At 45.4% G+C, this 14,902-nt stretch overlaps 1 protein-coding gene across 1 annotated transcript in view; it reads left to right on the top strand.

Annotated features, from left to right (window-relative positions):
* The first annotated feature begins 431 nt into the window (after nucleotides 1-431).
* Nucleotides 432-14,902, top strand: part of Arhgap35 (Rho GTPase activating protein 35) — a 112,314-nt gene continuing 97,843 nt past the window's right edge. Inside the window, exon 1 of the mRNA XM_038338960.1 lies at nucleotides 432-637. The gene's annotated coding sequence lies outside the window, so the exon portion shown is untranslated. The remainder of the gene's footprint in view (nucleotides 638-14,902) is intronic.

Genomic DNA, 14,902 nt, shown 5'->3' with positions numbered 1-14,902 from the left:
TCTCTGCGCACGCGCACGAAGCCCACCCCGCGCCCTTCTGAGCCGGTTCGCGGTTGTCCTCGCGCTGTGACTCTGGCGCCGCAGCTGCTGGGCAAAGCGGCGTTTTCCTCGGGCGCGCACGCGCACTCGGCGCCCTTCGTGCCCGCGCGTGCTTGTCTTCCCGGGCTACCGTGCACGGCGCGCGTGTCCCTGTCGGGCCGTTATCCACCGTCCAGCCCCCCGCCCCAACGCCACTGGTACCTCAGACACGCACGCGCACTAGCGAGAGGGTCTTAGAGGCGCGCGCACAGCCGCGGCGGCCGCAGGAAGGAGGTGTCGCCGCAGCCGCCGCCGCCATTGCGCGGGAGGGAGGAGGTAGCGAGCAAGGCTGGTCAGCCCTCCCCCTAGTTCCCGCCCCTCCCCCTTCCCCTCCCCGCCCCCCGCCCCGAGGGAGAGCCGCGGAGCGGCGGGAGGAGGTGGAGGAGGCGGAGGAGGGAGCCCGCGAGGGAGGGTCCGCCCGGCCCCCCGCCGCCGGAGCCGCCGCCGCCGCTACAGCCGCCTCAGGAACGAGTCGCCTTGGGAACATGGCGCCGGGCCCGCCGTCGCTGCGGCCGGGATCGCGGAGGCCGGGGCCGCGCTGAGAGCGCCCCCGAGGCTGGTAAGTGCCGCGGAGCTGGCAGAGGGGAATGTGGGGACGGGCGAGGCGCCGGGCGCCGCCCCGCTGCGGGATCCAAGGGTGGGGGGAAAGGCGGGGACCGCGGGGCCCGGAGCCCGCGAACAATGGAGGAGCCGGAGGGGGAGGGGAGGGAGCGCCCCCCCAGCGCCCCGCGGTCCCCGCGTCTTGGCCGCTGCATGCCCGGGCCCGGCCCGCGCGACTCGCATTGCCCTTCCTATTCGCCACTGTCCCCGCAGCCCTGCAATCCCGGCGTCTGCCTCCACACGCCCCACCACGACCCGATGGGGGAATCTCGGTGTCTCTCAGCCTCCACTCGAGACATCCGACTCCCAATTCCGAGCCGTCTCCCTTCCCACTTCCTCCTCCCCCCACCACTCCCCAGTCATACCCTTCGCTGCCTCCTGGAGTGGGCTGTGCTCCTGGGACGATCTACCTCCTCCCTGCCCCCCTATCTCCCTTCTGGCGCCCACTTTGGACATCCGTGTCCCCCAACCTTATCTGTTTTCTATTAGCATCACTTTTGGGGTGAGGTCACCGTCCTCCTTCTTTGGCCTATCTGCTGTTATTATTCTTGACTTAGAACCTCTTGCATCCCCAGGAGCTGTCCCTTTAGGACCTGTGGTTCCACCTCCGTGGAGACCCATGCTAGACCTCTGTTGGTGGAGGCACTGATGCCCTCTGGTCTTTTTTTTTTTTTTTTGGATATAATTCCTCCCCTCACTTGGGCCCAACTGCCCCACATTTCTGCCCTGGTCGTAACACGGAACCTGCTTTGCTGTGCCTCCTTGGGATGTCCCTAGGCTTCTCCAGCCTTTCTCGGACTCAAATACTCCGTGCTTGCTTGCTTCCTTCCTTCCCTTCTCAGTGCTTACCCCCCCCCCCCCACCCCGTTTGCCATTCAGACCTCAGACCCCGTCTTCTTTTCCAGATCCTTCTACCTGCCAACTCTGCCCCTTGCCTTGCATGCACTCTCCTGCAGCGCCTGGCATTCAGCCTCTTCTTTTTTCCCCTTTCCTGTCCCTCAGGGTGTCTCATTTCTGTCATTCCCTCTAGCAGACCTCTGCCCTAACCCTAACTCCATCTTAGTTGTGCCCTGCCTCTGCTCCTCTGTTTTGTGTTTCCCCTCTTTCTTACATTTCAGTGCTCCTCTGCTCTGCTCCATTCATCCCTCTCCCCCTTTAGCCTGTTGTCTCTAGGAAGTTACTCTCCATCTAGGACTTGCTGCCGCGTCTTCTTGCTACTGCTGTACCTCAGATGGCTCTGACCCTTAACACTTTTCCCATTCTGTATTTCCTTGGCTTACGTTTTTTCCACTGTCTTGCCCCCTCCCCACAGCTTCCTTTTGGACCTGTCTATTTGCATATTTTTGACCCATTTTTAATTTTACTATTGCTGTCCCTGTCAAAGTCTTTAACACTGATCTCTTGTGTCCCACCTTTGGTCCCTCTCAATTCTAAGCCCTACCCCATCCCCATTCAGCTTCTCACCGCACTTTTCTTTTTCTCCATTTGCTGTCCCTATTTTGCTTTGCCTCTTACCTCCTTTTAAGCCTTCATTTCCTTAGTTCTAACTTGAAGGTATTTTCTTAATCATTCCTTTCTTATTATTTGTCTCCACTTTCTTGGAGCCTTCAAGTTCTTGCACAGATGCTCATTTTCTCTTGATGTCTCTTTCCTGTTCCTTTCCTCTTTGGCTTCTCGCCTTCCTCCCTCGTGTCTTTCTGCCTTTTATCCTCATGCTCTATCAGGCTCCCTCTCTAACACTTACTATCACTCCTGCTTCTTGGGGCTTCTTACCCACTCTCAACAGGTTCCCCATTGAGGACATCCCCTTTTAGGTCCGTCTCTACCTGTAATGCTTCTCTCAGCATTTGCCAGGGTTGGCTGAGACCAGGTTCTCTAGGCACTGGTCCAAAGAATCGCAGATTCTATATGGAGCCCTAAGTGTTTCCAGTTTTATTCCCAAAGTTCTCCTGAGATCTGCTGCAAGAGGTAGGGGTAGATAGGGTTGCAACTCTGCAGTTTGGGGCATCTGTCTCCCCATTTCTCTGATTCGTACCAAGGTTAGTGATGGTGGATAGTACTCAGCCATTGCCCATTTTTTCCCCCTCGGTGCTCTCTTTGCTCCCTCTCTAGTCCTCAGAGCTTTGTGTCCTTGGGAAAGAGGACTACAGCTGCTTAAGGCTCTTTATTCTTCTCACTTTTCTCCTTGCCTCTTTGAGCAGTTGTAGACTCTCAGTTGTACTCTCAACCCTCTTCCACCTCCACACCAGCACCCCTGGGGAGTATTCAGGGTTATGCTTCTTTGCCATCGTCATTCCCCCCCACCCCCCACCCCCAGCTGAAAAGTCATAATCTTGTTTTTACTCCAGGCTAGGGAAATGCCAGTTCTCAAGTTCTGCAGGTCCCAGGGGGTGTTGTGGCCACACTTGGTGTTTACTGCTCTGGCCTTCAGAAGCAAGTCTTCTTGCCTTCCCTCCTGGCCTTGACCTTGAGGGTGTGCCTAGACCCTGTGGGTTTCTTTTTCCTTTTTCACCTCTGCCCCCTAGAAGACTCCAGCTTCCTGGTCTTCAGGTGGGGGCCTGGGTATGGAAAGCACTTTGTGGTTGTTGTTGTTGAAAGAAAGTGCGAAGTGTCCTCAGATTTCTGCCTTCTGGTGTTGCCAGCAGGCATTCCCAGCCACAGGAGCCCAGTACCCCTGGGCAGATCCATGCTGGGTTACTTGGCTCTTGAGGAACCAGGAGCAGGAGCCAGGGGGTGAGTTCTGACATTCCCCAGACTTTATGAGGGAACTGGATGGGTAGTGTTGGAGAGGGCTACAAAAACTGGCTGACGTAAGTAGATTTGGGGTTGATGTCTGTGAGCTGTGCCTTTCCTACCCTGTGTTCCTCAAGTTCCTCAATGATGTTGTGATAGGTTTAGAAAATTCTTTCAATAAAGAGCCATTTGACCACAATCTTTTTTAACTTGGGAGGGAGGACCTTTTGTAGGTTTATTTTATTTCTTAAGTAAATCTAAGTCAAAAGCCTGTTTTTATTGTTTTTTATTGTTTTGGGTTTTTTTTTTTTTTTAACCTCTCTGTGGCCCAGGGCAGTTGCATATTAAAACAGTTATCCAGCTGTGAAGGCACATTTACTGGAAGGTCTTTCTTTCTTAACTGAGCTATGATCAGACTGTTTATTTCAGCACCTGCTTAGAAATAGTTCTGTGTGAACACATTTGAAATAAAAAACCTTCACTGTCATCTACAGAATTAGACTATTGACTCATCCAGTGTTGGGGCATTTGTGTACAAGAACATGGAGGGGGCTGTACAGTAGATTTGTGTGGCTCTTCCACCTTTTAAAAACTGTAAGTTTTCTGGGTCTGGGTCTTTTTTTTTCTTCTCAGTTGTATACTGCGGTCGGAAGTCAGTATCATGTTCTGCCCTAACTGAGCCACAGGACTTTAAACTCTGACAAAGAGAGTGGGGATTTTGATGCTGTGTAGCACTTTGGTCTGTTTCCTGTGGTGCATCTTTGGCCTTGTGTCACAATCTCCTGAATTTATTTTAGAGTTTGTATTCTCCATGTCAGTACAAACATTTAGTTGTCTTTTCATTCCTAATGTGACAGTGACACAATTAAGAATAGGAACAACTGTATGTGCAGCTACAGTGTGTGTTTCCTAACACTGTCAGCCTAAAGCATTCTATATGCTCAAAGCTGGAGTTCACATAATAGGAAGAGGAGAGACAGAAAGAATGAAGAGCTGGTCTTTTTCCTAAACTGGGACTAATGTTCCAAAGACAGATTTCCCTCATGGTAGTGGAGACTCCAATCCCAGAATTGACATTTGCTTTCGTGATGGAATTGGGTGCTACAGAAATGTGAGGTGGTAACCTTGGCCTTCTGGAACAGTTCCTGTGCCAGTTGGGGTGGAGTGTGAAGCAAGAGACAGCAGCAGATGACTTTTCAGTGTACTAGCATGTCTTCAGGGGCTCTCAACCCTGTCTAAATTTTTAGAACTAGCCTTTCTTAGCCCCTCCCCCTATCTTTAAAACTAACCTTTCTTTGTACTTATGTCTTCTCTCCCTTGCCCATTACCTCCTCCTTAATTGGACCAAAGATGCCTCAGGACAAATAAGTCAGAAACTCATTTCTCTTCATACCAGATGGATAGGTGTAGGTATCTGGCTCTAATGGTGACTTGGAAAAGGACAATCTGGTGCAGGTTACACAGCTAATGGAGAGCCATAGCCTCATGACTGTATCTGTGTGGTCATTCTTCCAGAGATGATAGAGCAGATCAGGTCATCCTAGCTGGAGGTGGGCAGTCTAACTAGATTGCTTTTCATCCTTGGTCTGAGGCAATCTCCTGAAGTGTTGGACCTCTTGCAACCCTTCTTGTGATCTCCTAGGGATGTTGTCATTTACTACCTACCTGGCAAACTTAACAGTGCTTTTGGTCATTTTATTTTATTTTACTTTATTTTATTTTAGAGGCAGGATCTCACATAGCCCAGGCAGGCCTCTAGTTGGGTATGTAGCTGATGGTTGATTTCAAGTCATCCTTTTGTCTGTATCTGAAATTCTGGGATTGCAGATATGCACTGCCACATCTGGTATAATTTATCCAGTCTGTGTGACATTTGATCAGTCATTTATTTCACTTCTTTACATTTTTCGTCTTTCATAAACCCCAAGATTCATTGTCTATAGAAGGAAGACATCTAGCAGAAATGTCTTCTTGGGTGGAACCTAGTTTGAAAATCTGTTTGCAGATGGGGACATGAAAGGCTTGCTTCTGCCATATTAGAAGAACACTGGACCCAGGAGAGGGGGCCTGCCTTCTGTCTGGGCCTTGTCCTAATTAATTAGTACTGGGGAGAGCTTGCTTCTCCACTAGGCTGGACAATACTGTCTGAAGTCCAGTCCTCTTGTAGACTCCATTCAGCAAAGAACATGCTGTTAGAAGAGCTGGAGCTGGAGCTTGGATGTCCCCCTCCCCCCCCTTGCCCTTGTCTTGTTCTAAAACAGAATTGAGAAGGGGCTTTTCCTGGCTTAGAGGAGACTGAACAGACTTACCCTTGTGGATACTTTTTTTTTTTCAGTAGAAAATAAACACTGCCACTTTCTCAGCCATTCACATGGATTTTAGTTTATAACGTGTGTGTGGGGGGGTAGGCTTTCTAGTTTGCATTAGCTATATAACCCAGCTTACACCTCTTTTATAAAGTGGTAGGGAATTTCTCAAGCTGAGTCATTGTTGACCTAGACTCTCATAGCAATGGTCTGAATAGTACTTGAACTGCTAGTATTAAGAAATGCAAACAAATCATTGGTATTCATCTTCTCAAAAGTTTATTTCTATTTAGCTTTCGATACAGCATTTTATCAAAATTTATCTATAAAGAATTCTTGAAAATAAATGATTAGCTGTCAGTCTGATTTATGGGCATCTTTGATATTGAGGAGCACCACTGAAATTAATGGAGAACTGGGTACTTTGAGCCATGAAGCATCATTACAGAAATGTATTATTTGTTTTTGCTGGGAATAGCCAACTTGCCTGTATTCTTCACCTTCCCTTATGAAAGGAGTGCTACTGTGTTATGGACTCTGCAGTAGTTGTGACATGTGCATTGGTTGTAGTTTCTTCACTAATCTTTCTTTTGCTTGGGCCTTCTCCTGACTTAGAGTATGCCCTCTTTCTGGTCACTGTAGTGAGTTGGTGATTGAAATTTAGCCATTGAGAGAAGGCTTCCCGTGATGTAAAAACATGTTGACAAAGCCAAGCACAGTGGCATACATTATAATCACATTTGCTTGAGAAGTGGAGGGAGGAGGGTCATGTATGTTCAGGGCAATCCTTAACTAAATGGGTTCAAGGCCAGCCTGGACTAAATGAGATCCTGTCTCTAAAACACCCCAAAACCCAAACCAACTAGAAAAAAATGTTAAGACCCTTTGACTTACCAGCTATGTGATTTGGGCAGGTGGTTTTTCCTTCTTAGAAAGAAAGGATTTTATCAGATGGCTTCTACTCTGCATTATTGTCTAGCCAGCTAGATAATGTTGGGAAGTTTGAGCATTTCTGTTCCAGACTCAAATTCAGGTATCACAAAATTAGGTAAAATTAAGTTAGTGTAACAGAAAGAAACTACAAATGTTTGGCCAAGTATTGCCTGCTTAACTCTGTCTTGTCCGTCCGTCCTTCCTTCCTTCCTTCCTTCCTTCCTTCCTTCCTTCCTTCCTTCCTTCCTTCCTTCCTTCCTTCCTTCCTTCCTTCCTTTTTGGTTTTTTGAGACAGAGTTTATCCATGTAACAGTCCTGGCTCTCCTGTAACTCACTCTGTAGACCAGGCTGGCCTTAAACTCAGTTGCACCTGCCTCTGCCTCCTGAGTACTGGGATTGAGGGCGCGCACCACCTCTGCAGGCTTAACTCTGTATTTTCTTAGGAGACAAAAATATACAATATACTTAAGTACCTTTTGAGCGAGTCTTTTTGGTGCTGGGGAGAAACCCAGAAACACCTGCTCTTGGCATATTCTCCACCACTGACATAAAACCAAGATTTTCTTCTTTTGAAAATATTCTTAGCCAGGCAGTGGTGGCACATGCCTTTAATCCCAGCACTCAGGAGGCAGAGACAAGCAGATCTCTGAGTTCTAGGCCAACCTGGTCTACAGAGCAAGTTCCAGGACAGGTTCCAAAGCTACAGAGAAACCATGTCTTGAAAAACCAAAAAAAAAAAAAAAAAAAGGAAAAAAGAAAATATTCTTTAGGCACCTAGAAATGTATAGATAGAATACTGCCATAATTTGCCAATTTGCAATTAAAAATAAAAATTAGGAGATAGGTGTGTAGCTCAGTGGTAGTCTTTTGGTCTGGCATGCATAAGATCCTGGGTTCCATTTCTAGTACTGCAGTCAACCAATGTAAAAACATTAAAAGGACATAGGAATGCAGATGCGTGGATATAAAGAACACTACTCTTTATTTTTTGTTTCATTGCTGATTGTAATTATCACATATGTTCATTTATTTGGGTGTGTGTGTGTGCCATAATACATGTATGGAGGTCAGAGGACAACTTATGAGAGTCAGTTTTCATGTGGGAGGGACCTGGGACTCAAACTCAGTCAAACTCAGTTTGTCTTATTTGGTGGCAAATACCTTCATCCACTGGGGCATTTTGCTAACCTGTCTCACTGTAATTATTTTGTAACTTTTCAGTTTCAATTGGAAAACAATGTTGGAGTGAGAATATATTAGGCAGCTGTAGCTAATGCATAGCCTTCCCACGTACAGAAGATTTAAAAATACAGTCTTTTGGAGGACCTGGGTTTATTATTAGTACCCACATGATGGCACATAATACCTGTAACTCAAGTTCCAGGAGTCTGACACCTGCTTCTAGCCTCCTTGGACACCAGATACATACACATGGTGCACAAACATACATGCAGGCAAAACTTTCATACATATAAAATGAAAATTAAGAAAAAAAATACATGTGTGATTGCATTGAACTTTTTCCTATCTGTGTTTAAAAGAAAGGTCAAAATTATGTAGCCTTTATAGCCTGTATTAGGCATACATAAGACAGAAGAAAATGATAACTGTTAATTGCCACAGGTAATTAAAAAGGGCTCTTTTTTCAGTAACAAATTGTGTACAAATAAAAGTCAGTGCTGCACTAAAACAAGATTATTGAAGTTTTGAAATCTTTGTCATTGGCAGAATGGCACACAACAGGAGGACCACCTGGGAGTAGGTGTGGGTCCTGATGCTGGAAAGTGTCCCAAGTTCCTTCACACTCAGAAATGCTTGTTAAGGTAGCAGAGGAAGCTGGAAACTCTGATGTTGGTGATCACCTTTTTGGTGGCTTGAAATTCTGATGTGTCTTTTTAATGTTGCTGGGCTCTAAGCAAATGTCTCCCTCTGATTGGTCAGTTGAATGCAGATAAAACTTTTATGAAAAATGAAAAAGAGAGACAAGTTTCTGTGTTTATTTTAAAGACAGGTCTCACTATGACCTGTCTCACCTGGAGCTTGATAAGACTGGCCTCAAACTCGATCTTTCTGCCTGCCCCTGTTATGCTGAGATTAAAGGTGTGTACCACAATGCCCAACTGATTTTAGTGCCTCCTGAGTGCTGGGATTAGAGGCATGCACCATCATACCCGGATACTGTTTTTTATTATTGACTTTTTAAAAAAGCTAGCCACGTTGATCATATTATATATTTTTCTATATAAACATGGAAGTAAAACTGTGCTGCAAAACAAGAAATTAAGAAGGGCAAGATCTTTTGGACTCTAGTCCTTCCAGGGCAGTCATTGTTTCTCATAGAGTAATCGCATTAATTATTAACAACAGCCACTGCTTACTTGTACCAGAGGCTGCAAAGCACTCCTTCCTTTCCTCACAATCATCCTCCTACGTGGGGAGTAGTTACAGCTTCTAGATGGGGAACTGAGGCATTTGAGTGAGGGACTAGCCTAAGGTTACCTGGCCAACCATCCTGTGTGAAAAGCTGCTTTGGTCTGCTTTTGCCTTTCCAGAATGCTCTACACAAAGTGATCTCCCCTAGATGAAGAAGAGTCAGTTTGGTGGCTGGCAGTTGAAGCATAGTTCTGCTCAGTTCTGCCCTTAGACCCCCAAGTGTTTTTGGTTCAAGGAGAAAGAGTCTTTGGTCAGTCAGGAATAGCCATGAAGTTAGTTATATCTTTTTTACACTGGAGGCTTTGGTGGTGGTGGTTGCAGTGAGGAGACAGGGGTCTTGTGTATGTCATTAGATGGCCTGGGCTTACTTTGAACTGGAGATCCTCCTGCCTCAGCCTTCCAAGTGCTGGAAGTAAAGGAACAGGTTACCCGACCTCCAGTTTGACCTATGTCTTCTCTTTAATGGGCCAAAAATATTTTTAAAGAGCTAAGTAATTTAAATAAATAACACAGAAAGCCCATAGGGAGGTGCTAACCTGAGCTACAGATCCTGACAAACAAAAAAGATTTACATAGTTTTACTTTATCTAATCTGTTTAATCAAATCTATTAAAATAATTTACATGGTTATGAGCTGCTAAGCAAAAAAGAGCAGGCTAGTTCTCTATAGCTCCTCTGTAGGAGAATAGAAGTTTTATTTATTCTTTTCCCTCCCTGTTCAGCCACTGTTTGGGTGATGATGATAAGTTGAGGGTGCCATTTAAACAAATCGAGTGTCCTTCTCCCCAGTATGTGGGCCACTTAGGAAACAAAGGCTGCTCTTCCCTTACAGGTAGCACAGGGAGCATAGTGTTTCTGTACCAGAAAGTACAGATTTTAGAAGGCCAGTGGCCTGCTTCTTTCTTCCTGATCTTATCTTAAAGAACTAAGTGTGACTAAACATTTCAACGCAAGAATGCATTGACTGGGTCTAAGATTTCATCTGATGAAAAACTTTTTTAGAAAACCGGTTCGGATTCATGGTTCTCTTGAATAAGGAATGATTTGGTCCAATGTGTAGCTGGTGGTAGAACACTAATCTATACCCAAATCCAACTTCCATCCCCAGGACCACAGGGAAGAAAGAATAATTTGGAAATTACATTTACTCCGTTGTTTTTTGTTGTATTTATTCAGCAGAACACCTATATGCATGGCAACGCATTTTTACTGGCCACTTATTTTTGCTCATGAGGGCTAGTTCTAGAAGATTAGCTGCAGTATGAAGGTGTGTATGACCATAAAATTTCAAGTTTTGGGCTGGGCGTGGAAGAATACTTATAATGCCAGCACTCAGGAGGCTGAGAATATTGAGTTGAGGCTAGCCTGACCTACATAACTAGTTTTTGTTTTAAATAAAAAAAAAAGTCAAGGCTGGGTGTGGTGTTATATTTACATACCTTTGCTCCCACTACTGGTGGATGCAGTCAGACTTCTAGGAAATGAAATCCTGTTTCAAAAAACCAAAATAAAAACAAAAAATAAGTAAACAAAATAAACAAGCAGAACAAATAAGAAAAGGCTTTGGGCAGCTCTGGGATTTTTGTTTCTTTGTTTGTTTGTTGTTCCTTCTATTTTGGTCCCAAGACCAGAAAAACACAGGGCACAAGACTCATACCTTTAGCCTTATTGCGTTATTTACTTCTAGAGCAGCACGTGGCAGATAATCTGAGTATAGTGTTTGCTGAATAAAAACCATGAATGCTGGGCATGACAGTGTTCACCTATAATCCAACACATGGTGGAGGATTACAAACCAGTTTTTGCTGCATGAGATCATGTCTCCAGAAAAGGTGGGGAAGCAGTCTGAAGATTTAGCTCTTAGTAAAGCGTTGGCCTGACGTACGCAAAACCCTTAATTCCACTGCCTAAAAGTCAAAAACATTTGAGTTTGCGGCTAGCCTGGGCTACAAGAGACCATATCATTATCGTGCCATTCACTTTCCCAAAATGTAAAGGTTTTTTTGTTTGTTTTTGTTTTTAAGACAGGGTTTTACTGTGTAGCTTTGGAGCCCGTCCTGGAATTCACTCTGTAGACCAGGCTGGTCTCCAATTCAAAGAGATCTGCCTGTCTCTCCCTCCCAAGTGCTGGCATTAAAGGTGTGTACCACCACTGCCCAACAAGGTAAGTTTTTTAGGAGAAATCTAGAGAGGATGCAGTCTTGAGTGCCTTGGTCCTTAGAGTATTGGGATTCTTTTTTGGTTTTTCGAGACAGGGTTTCTCTGTAGCTTTGGAGCCTGTCCTGGAACTAGCTCTTGTAGACCAGGCTGGTCTTGAACTCACAGAGATCCGCCTGCCTCTGCCTCCTGAGTGCTGGGATTAAAGGCGTGCGCCACCACCGCCTGGCGAGTATTGGGATTCTTTAAACTGTTTCAGGGAGAAACCTTTCTTCTGCTATCTTCATTTGCTTTTTTACCAACCTTGCCATGTGGGACTGGTTATTTATTTTTATTATGAGTTGTCTATAAAGTGGCCTTAGTACTAACTCTGCCTGCCTAGTCTTTTATCATTGTGGACTAAATGTAGAGTGATAGAACTCAGTTGAGAAACTCCTGAGTTTGTGGAGAGGATAGGCAGAGGAGGAGGCTTTCCTGGAGCAGAGCTTATCTCTTGGTCTGTGCAGCAGCTGTCTCAGCAGCCCAGCTGACAGTCTCTTGCCCCCAGGTCACAGTGACCTGGGGTCTTATCAGCAAGTATCTCCTATTTGTAGATGTTAACTCCAGGTCACAGGCCAAATATCTGTTGTTAATGTTTGTCAGACCTTTGGAGGCCAGGCCCCAGCCACTTTCTCTCAGCAAAGTCCCTGTCCTTTCCTCTCACCTCAGGCAAGACAAACTGTGGCTCCTCAAGTACCTCCTGCTTAGAACAGAGCAGGCTGCTTCAGTGTCAATAAACAGGGTCAGAGTGCAAATTCAAGTTCTAATGGTGCACTTGGGAAGCTTGGAAGAATGAATACATGGGTCATAGTCCTTGTTCAGCAAATGCCTTTGTTAGTGCTGTAATACCTGGAGTTGCTGCTTAAGGACCAACTGAGAGAGAGTGGTGGTGAGAAAGTTTATTAAATACAAGTTCTTTTGCCAGGGAAGAGGCTTGGGAAGAGAAGATCATCAACTTTCTCAGCTTAGTTTTATTAAAAACTAGGCTCCAGAGACAGAATAGGAATAGTTTTTCCCAAGAAAATTGGTGGATTTGCATGGACATATGAAGGTGTGTTTTTAAGTCTCACTTTACATAGATGGGAAACTTTGCCACACACCAGCAACAATAATATATGGCTAGGTACTTAGCCAACTTAGATTCATGACAGTGTCACCTTATTAATACCAGTAACTAACAGGGCGTTTATGGGAGGTGTAGGTAGTAAATGAACAGTATTTTTGTATAGTAAGTGTTCACTCAATAGGAATTTTTATTCCCAGAGAATAAGTATTGGTTGGGTATCATGTGTAAAGTACACTGTGTTTGTTTGCAGAAGTCCCAGGCATCCTGTGTCTTTTCTTTTAGTCCCCACTACAAGCCATTGGGATCATAGGGAAACTCCTTGATAGTTGATTTCCCATGATTAAAACCCCTCAGTGCTTGGGCCTGGAGAGATGGCTCAGTGGTGATTAGCACTTGCTGCTTTTCCTAGGCCCCAAATGGCTTAAGTTCCACAAGTTGTGTTGCCCTCTCCTGGCCTCTTCAGGCACTGCATGCACATGGTACATATAACAACAAAAATAAGTTAAAAAAAAAAAAAAAACCAGAAGAATCCTCAGGGCTTTTGTGTGATCTGCAGAACCCTTGGCAGTTTGGCCTGCCCTGCTCTACTCTGCCCTCAGCCACCTTGTAATCTCCCAACTAGATACCTGCCCTCAGCCAAGGGAAGCTACTGGGGCTCAAGAACAGTGTGCTTATTCTGCTAGTTTCTGGTGAACTGGCTCTTGACTCCAAAGTGCCCCTCTCAGTCCTTTTGCTTGGTGAGTTCCCTATTCATCCTTCAGCATCTCAGGAGTCTGTGCTTTGAGACCTCGAATGTCTGGATTTTTTTCTGCCTGTTCATGAACTTTAGTGGTGGTTCAGCATGTCACTTGTTTTAGTATAGTGACATGTTCATAGAGTTCCATGTCAGTAGCCATAAAGCACCCTGTCCTGTTCTCTTGTCCTTGTCCCTAGCTGCCCTGTTGCCCTCCTTGGAGACATCCATGTTTACCAGAGGTGTGGACGTGTAACCCTGTCCTTATATGTGAATAGTACCATGCTGTGGTTTGTGTCTGTATCTTTTTTGTTTAATATCTTGGGAGATTATTTCATATTAACACAGAGGGGTTTTTGTTTGTTTTGCTTACAGCTTTGTGGCATTCCATTAGACGAGTGCATTGCTAGTGTACTCCCAGTTAATACTTGCTGTAAAGAGAATGTTTATGGCTCATTTGCTGTCCAGTAGGAGAACTCTGAGGAGTAGAATAATCTCTTGTTTGTTTCTTTTTTTTTTTTAAGATTTATTTATTTTTTATTATATATACAATATTCTGTCTGCATGTATCCCTGTGAGACAGAAGAGGGCACCAGATCTCATTACAGATGGTTGTGAGCCACCATGTGGTTGCTGGGAATTGAACTCAGGACCTCTGGAAGAGCAGCCAGTGCTCTCTTAACCTCTGAGCCATCTCTCCAGCACCCAATCTTGTTTGTTTCTTTTGAGACAGGATCTCACATGGCCTAGACTGGTATTGAACTATTGCTGTATAGCCATGGATGATCTTGAATTTCTGATACTCTTGCCTCTACCTCCACCTTGCATACTGGGAGTATAATTGTGGAACACTATATGTTCTCAGTATTCAAGTTCTACACTGTGCTAAGGTTTAAATCCAGGGCTTCTTGCATGCTAGACAAGCAATCAACTGAACTGTGTTCCCAGTTTCTTTTATGTTCTGTTGACAGCGTCTTATTCTACAGTGCAGTCTTGCCTGAAACTCAAGGTAATCCTGCTCTGTCCTCTTGAGTACTGAGATTACTACTGTAAACTACATGCCTTCTCCTTTGTTTCTTTCTTTCCTTTTCTATTTTTCTTTCTTTCTCCCTTTTTCCCTGTGTTTGAGACAGGGTCTCTCTATATAGCCCTGGCTATTCTAGAACTTACTGTGTAGACTAGGCTGGCCACAAGCTCACAGAGATCCACCTGCCTCTGCCTCTGCCTCTGCCTTCTGAGTACTGGAATTAAAGGCATGTAGATTACATCCAGCCCAGCTCTCCCTTCTGAATGTAGGTTTGTTCATTCCTCTTGTCAGTGTTGTTTAGTAAAGTGCCTGGCATATGAGTTCTTAATTGGGACTGGCTCCTTTTGTTGTTATTTCCTCATCAGTATTGGGGATTGAACCCAGCACCTTTGTACTAGGCTGTCCCCTGAGGCCTGAACAAAATGTAGATAACTGAAAGAAACTGGCACTAGCACTACCTGGGTGCAAAGACCTGCGGGGAACCTCCAGCTTGCAGCACTTCTGCAGCTGCTGTCACTGCTGCTGGCTTAGAGCTGGTAGGACATGGTTGGAAGGTGTCTGTTGGGGTGGAGGAGACTTCCAAAACCCACCTCCTAATACAGCAGTCAGCACAACATCCCTCTCCCCTAGGATCTCACCCCTAGGGAAAGAAGCCCTTTGAGGTTTCAGCCAGGGAAACTAGATCTTCCTAGTTGTATATATATGACTGTAATAATAACAGCCAGCACCAGGTCCTTTCTGCCAGGTAGCATGCATGTATCACATACCCTTGTGAACTTGATACTGTGTTTGCTCCC

Source organism: Arvicola amphibius, chromosome 8 (genome assembly GCF_903992535.2).
Source record: "Arvicola amphibius chromosome 8, mArvAmp1.2, whole genome shotgun sequence".
Lineage (NCBI taxonomy): Eukaryota > Metazoa > Chordata > Mammalia > Rodentia > Cricetidae > Arvicola > Arvicola amphibius.
The sequence above is the reverse complement of the archived record's forward strand: the minus strand, read 5'-3'. Positions and strand labels throughout refer to the sequence as shown.